Source organism: Rhinopithecus roxellana, chromosome 14, assembly GCF_007565055.1.
Source record: "Rhinopithecus roxellana isolate Shanxi Qingling chromosome 14, ASM756505v1, whole genome shotgun sequence".
Lineage (NCBI taxonomy): Eukaryota > Metazoa > Chordata > Mammalia > Primates > Cercopithecidae > Rhinopithecus > Rhinopithecus roxellana.
The window spans coordinates 12,199,775-12,207,055 of record NC_044562.1 but is presented as its reverse complement, the minus strand read 5'-3'; positions in this window follow the sequence as shown (position 1 = coordinate 12,207,055).

Below are 7,281 nucleotides of genomic sequence, written 5' to 3'. Positions count from 1 at the left end.
GAAGCACAAAGGAAAATATTTCAATAAAAGATCATTTGACAACTGGTGGAAAAAAAAGAAATAGTTTTGCCACAAAAAAATCAAACCTAGCCGGGCGCGGTGGCTCAAGCCTGTAATCCCAGCACTTTGGGAGGCCGAGACGGGCGGATCACGAGGTCAGGAGATTGAGACCATCCTGGCTAACACGGTGAAACCCCGTCTCTACTAATAAATACAAAAAACTAGCCGGGCGAGGTGGCGGGCGCCTGTGGTCCCAGCTACTTGGGAGGCTGAGGCAGGAGAATGGCGTAAACCCGGGAGGCGGAGCTTGCAGTGAGCTGAGATCCGGCCACTGCACTCCAGCCTGGGCAACAGAGCGAGACGCAGTCTCAAAAAAAAAAAAAAAAAAAAAAAAAAATCAAACCTAAATCACAATAAAGAACTACCTATCTACTAGCTAGGGAATAGAAGAACATGTTAATGACTTCCAAGAATACAATCAGAAAAATACAGAATGTGGGAAATATACAAGTAATTTCATTTCTTCAACAAATATATACCAAGAAAAAATGAGATTGAAGGAAATCTATATATTACAAGAGACCTCAGAGACAAATAAATCGATTGTCATGTATCAGAATTATTTGTCCTGATTTGAACTGAAAAAAAGAGTATTATGAGACAGTTATATTAATACTGACCTTACAGAAATAAGGAGAATCAAAAAAGAATACTATGAATAGCTAAATGCCAACAAAATAGATAACTTACATGAAATGGACAAGTTCCTAGAATAACATAAACTACTGAAACGGACTTGAGAAGAAATAGAAAGTCTGAATAGACTTATAATAAAGAGATTGAATTATTAAGAAAGAAAAATTACCCACAACAAAAAGCCCAGGCCCAAATGGCTTCACTGGTAAATTCTACCAAACATTTAAAAAATAATCAGTGATGTCTGGGCGTGGTGGCTCATGCCTATAATCCCAGCACTTTGGGAGGCTGAGGCTGGCGGATCATGAGGTCAGGAGTTCAAGACCAGCCCCTGCCCAACATGGTGAAACCCTGTCTCTACTAAAAATACAAAAAAACAAAAATTAGCTGGGCTTGCTTGCGGGTGCCTGTAATCCCAGCTACTCAGGAGGCTGAGGCAGGGGAATCACTTGAACCCAGGAGGCAGAGGCTGCAGTGAGCCATGATCGCAACACTGCACTCCAGCCTGGGTGACAGAGCAAGAGTCTGTCTCAAAAACAAACAAACAAACAAACAAACAAAAAAACACAGAATGCAGGCTGCGCATGGTGGCTCACACCTGTAATCTCAGCACTTTGGGAGGCCGAGCGGGTGAATCACTCGAGGCCAGGAGTTCGAGACTAGTCTGGCAAACATAATGAAACGCTGTCTCCACTTAAGATAAAAAAAAGTAGCTAGGCACAGTAGCTCACATCTGTAATCCCAGCACTTTGGGAGGCCAAGGTGGGTGGATCACGAGGTCAGGAGTTCGAGACCAGCCTGCCCAATATGGTGAAACCCCATCTGTACTAAAAATACCAAAATTAGTCGGGTGTGGTGACACACGCTTGTAGTCCCAGCTACTCAGGAGGCTGAGGCAGGAGAATTGCTCGAACCTGGGAGGTGAAGGTTGCAGTGAGCCAAGATCGCACCATTGCACTCCAGCCTGGGAGCCTGAGCGATAGAGTGAGACTCCATCTCAAAAAATAAATAAATAAATAAAATACAAAAATTAGCTGAGTGTCACGGCACACACCTATAGTCCCAGCTACTTGGCAGGCTGAGGCACGAGAATCGCTTGAACTCAGGAGGTGGTTGCAGTGAGCCGAGATGGTGCCACTGCACTCTAGCCTGGGTGACAGAGTGAGACTCTGTCTCAAAAAAGAAAAGTAATAATAATGAAAGGAAAACTTCACAAATTCTTCAAAAAGTAGATGAGGAGGGAGCACTTCCCAACTCATTTTATGTGGCCAGTATTATTTTGATACCAAAATCAGACATCACAAGAAAATTAGAGACAAATATCGGTTATTTACTTATTTATTTTCTGAGACAGGGTCTCACTCTGCTGCCCAGGCTGGAATGCAGTGGTGCAGTTTTGGCACACTGCAGCCTTGACCTCCAGGGCTCAAGTGACCCTTCCACCTCAGCCTCCCAAGTAGCTGGAACTACAGGCACACATCATCATGCCCAGCTAACGTTTGTATTTTTTGTAGAGACAGGGTTTCAACGTGTTGCCTGGGCTTGTCTCCAATTCCTGAGCTCAAGCAATCCTCCCGCCTTGGCCTCCCAAAGTGCTGGGATTACAGGCGTTCATCACCATGCCCTGCCTCAATAGCTCTTATTAACAAAGATGCAAAAATCTTCAACGGAATACTAGCAAATCAATTTCAGTGACATATAAAAAGGATTATACATTATAACCAAGTGAGATTTGCTCTGGGAATTCATACAAGCAACATAATGTCCCATATTAATACAGAATAAAAAACACATGATGTACTGGGTGCAGTGGTTCACACCTGCAGTCCCAACTCTTTGGGAGGCCAAGGTGAGAGGATCACTTGAGCCCAGAAGTTTGAGATCAGCCTGACTGACATGGCTAAATCCCGTCTCTACAAAAAAATTAAAAAAAAATTAGCTAGGCATGGTGGCACATGTCTGCAGTCCTAGCTACTCGGAAGGCTGAGGTGGGAGGATCGCTTGAGCCCGGGAGGCGGAGGCTGTGGTGAGCCAATATGTGCCAGCCTGCGCACACACCAGCCTTGGCAACAGAGCGAGACCTGTCTCAGAAAAAAAAAAAAGAAAGAAATGCAAATTGTCCAGGCATGGTGGCTCAGGCCTGTAATCTCAGCACTTTGGGAGGCCAAGGCAGGGGTTCGCTTGAGCTGATTTCAAGACAAGTCTGGGCAACATGGTGAAATCCTGTCTCTACAGAAAATACAAAAATTACCCAGGTGTGGTGGTGCGCGTTTGTTGTCTCAGCTACTGAGGAGGCTGCGACGGGGGGGTTGAAGCTGTGGTGAGCTGTAATTGTGCTACTGCATGCCGACATGCTACTGGGTGACAAAGTGAGACCCTGTCTCTCACATACACACAAAGCAAATCAAAATCACAAACACCACTTCACACTCAGTAAGACAGGTATAATAAAAAAAGACAGATAATAACAAGTGTTGGTGAGGATGAGGATGTGGAGAAACTGAAACCCTCATACACTGCTGATGGGAATGTAAAATGGAGGCTTCACTTTGGAAAACAGTCTGGCCATTTCTCAAAATGTTAAATACATGATTACCACGTGATCCAGCAATTCTACTTCTACATTTATGTCCAAGAAAACTGGAAACACATGTCCACACAAAATCTTACAATAGAACGCTGATAATATCATTCAAAATAGTCCAAAAATGGAAACAATTCAATGTCTGCCAACTAATAAGTGGACAAACAAAATGTGGTATATATACTTAGAATGGAATTTTATTTCACAATAGAAAGGAATAAAGTATAACATGGATGAACCTTGAAAAAAATGCTAAGTGAAAAAAGCCAGTGAAAATGTATGATTCCATTTATATGAAATATCCAGAACAGGCAAATTTATAGAGACAAAAAAGTAGATTAGCAGTTGCCTAGGACGGGTGGGTTAGGGGGAAATGGAGAGTGCCCACTCACAACAGTAGAGTTTTTCTTTATTTAATTTTAAGACTTTAGGACTTTTTTTTTCATTTCTTTTAGTACCATTCTTCAAAGAAAAAAAAAAACTTTATATTTTAGAGCAGTTTTGGTTTTACAGCAAAACTGAGCAGAAGATGCAGAGATTTCTCATATACCCTGCTGTTTCCACACATGCATACTCACTCTATTATCAACATCCCTCACCAGAGCAGTTACAATTAAAGAACCCACACTGACACAACATTGTCACCCGAAGTCCATAGTAATGTTTCTTTTTGGGGTGATGAAAATGTTCTAAAACAAACTGTGGTTGTGGTTGCACAACTTTTTTTTTTTAGTTTTTGAGACAGGGTCTCACTTCACTGCCCAGGCTGGAATGCAGTGGCACTCACTGCAATCTCTTCCTCCTGGGCTCTAGTAATCCTCCCACCTCAGAACTCCCAAGTAGCTGGGACTACAGGTGCATGACACCACGCCTAGCTAATTTTTGTAGAGAAGTGGTTTTGCATGTTGCCTAGGCTGATCTCGAACTCCTTGGCTCAAATGATCCTCGTCTTGGCTTCCCAGTGTGCTGGAATTACAGGCATGTCCTCCCGCGCCCAGCCTGCACAATTCTTTGAATGTACTAAAGTTGTTGAATTGTATACCTTAAATGAGTGCATAGTATATATGAATTATATCTCAATAAGCTGGTAGCAAAAAATTTTATGAGACAGTTGGGTTAATTTGAAGAACAACACGGTAGTTGATATAAAGGAATGATAGTGGTCTGAAGTTTTATTTATTAAAAAAAAGAATTCTTTTAGAAATACTAAAAAATTTGTGAAGTAATTTTAAAACCACTGTCTTGACCCCTTGCAGTTATCACTTTTCTGCCCCCTATCCTTACACCCAACTCCGTCCCCAAATTATCTATTCTCCCTTTCTCCAATTCCGTTCCCACCATTCTATTCTAAAGCCATTCCAATCAGGCTTTTATCCTGACTACTCTACTATCATAAGCAGTGGCCAGTTAGAGCCCAGCAATTGACATGGTTGTTCTTCCTTGAGCCATTCTCCCTACCCAGTTCAACTGGGATTCTTTTCCTGGTTTCCTCTGATTTCAGTGCCTAAGATACCTTTCTCAAACTTCTGTCTACACTTTATACATAGATTATTTCATGGCTTCCAATACTCTCTACATGCTGTCTCCCAAATTTACATCTCCAGTCTGGACCTTTCTAAATTCCAGACTCCTACATATCTAACTCTCTTCTCGATATTTTCATGTGGTATTCTAATAGGCATCTCAAATTTAAGTTCCAAAACAGCATTTTTGTCTTTTTGAGACGGTGTCTCATTGTGTCACCCAGGCTGGAGTGCAGTGGTGCTGTTTTGGCTCACTGCAACCTCCACCTCCACGGCTCAAGTGATCCTCCCAAGCAGCTGAGACTATGGGCATCTGCCACCAAGCCTGGCTAATTTTTGTAGAGATGGGGTTTTACCATGTTACCCAGGCTGGTTTTGAACTCCTGAGCTCAAGCGATCTGCCTGCCTTGGCCTCCCAATGTGCTGGGATTACAGGTGTGAGCCACCGTGCCTGGCCCAAAATGGAATTTATCTCTTCTCATCCCCAACTTGCTCCTCCATCTTTCCCATTTCATTTAATGGCAACTCCATTCTTCAAAATGCTCAGGCCAAAAATCGTAGTCACCTTGGACTCCCTTCATTTTCCACATCCTATATAAATTGTCATCAAGTTCTGTGTGCCACCCTGAATATACCCAGATACCTCATCCCTCCACTGCTTGCACCTTTTCTGTGCCACTTATCTCTCACCTAGAGTATTACAATAGCTTCCTAAGTGGTCCCCCTTGCTCCTCAATAATCTAGTGTCAAAATAGAAGTCAATACGATTCTTTAAATATGTAAGTAGAATTTCATTACTTTTCTACTAACGATGGCTTCCCATCTCCCTCAGAAAAAGCCAAAGAAGTCCTTAAAATGGCCTGTAAGTGCATACCCATTTTGAATTCCTCTTACCTCTCTGACTTCATTTCCTACTTTTACCCTCCTGTAGTCGGACTGCTTTCTGTTCTTAGAATGTAGTAGGCATCTTTCTGCCTCAATGATTTCCACACTTGTTATTCTACCCGGAATGTTCCCTGTCCACCCAAGGTACATTTCTTGTTCCTTTGCCTCCTTTAGATCTTTGTACAGTTTGCCTTCTCAGTGGGGCTCCTCTGCCTCTGGTATAAACAAAAACCTCTCTCCCTACTCTCGGCTCACCCTATTCCCCTCTCACTGCTTCACTCTTTCCTGCCAACACTTATTCTGTCTTAGTATATATTTTACTTAATATTTTTAGTCTCTGCTATGAGGACAGGATTTTTCCCTGTTTTGCTAAGTGTTTGGCACAGAGTTGGCACACAATATTTTTGAGTGTATGAATGCTATTTATAATGCACTATATTCTCTGCTTCTTTGTTTAACTATCACTAGCTCCATGGGAGTCTGGATATGCATCCCTGAGGAAGATCAGACTGACTAAATAGAAAAATTGCCCACTCACTCTGACTACCGTTATCTATCTCTCTAAGGGAGACGAAAGCATAGCAGCAATCCTGGAGGCTCAGGTTCCAGTCAAAGCTTTGAGACCACTTAGGCATGTGACATTGAGAAGATAATTTTTCCTCTCTAGCCCTTAATTTCCTCATCCGCCAAAAGGAGATCATTTCCTTAAAAGACCTCACAGTATTTTTGAGAATATAAAATGAAAGATGAAATGTTGAGTAGGGAAGGGTATGTCTTATTAATTTCTCTACTACATACAAAGATATACTTATCTGGCATTTTATATTTGTTAAAGGTAATAAACAAACCTAAAAGTAAACCCCAGGGTTCTTTTAGGAATCTTGCAAAATGTACTTCTGTTGTGCTGTGCCCTTATACTTACCACTAATGTGACAGCAAAGATTCTGATGTCAGCCTACTCTTTCTCCTGAGAAAAGTCACTCTTACATGTCATTTTTTTTCTTTCAGTAGCCTCATCCAAACCAATGAAGAGTCAGTGCCTACTGGGGCCTGGCTCCAATGGCAGTTTTCTTTCCTATTCTCTTGTGTGTACATGTGGTTGGTGAGCCTTTTCTCAGCCCATCTGTAACACAGAACCTTGATTTTCTTGTCTGTAAATTGGGGTGCATAACAACTGGCTCGCACTTATTTTAATGGATTCATGGACCCATCAATAATTTAAATAAAGCAGTAGTACAATGCCTGGCACATCTAGAGGCCTCCATAAATGCTTTATAGAAATGGAGTATGGGTTCAGCTTCCACTGCCAGAGTTGCTTGCTAAAACAGATCTTTCTAGCCGGGCGTGGTGGCTCATGCCTGTAATCCCAGCACTTTGGGAGGCTAGATCACGAGGTCAAGAAATCGAGACCATCCTGGCCAATATGGTGAAACCCCAACACTTTGGGAGGCCGAGGTGGGTGGATTACTTGAGGTCAGGAGTTTGAGATCAGCCTGGCCAACATGGTGAAACCCTGTCTCTACTAAAAATACAACAATTAGCTGGACCTGGTGGCATGTGCCTGTAGTCCCAGCTACTCAGGAGACTGAGGCA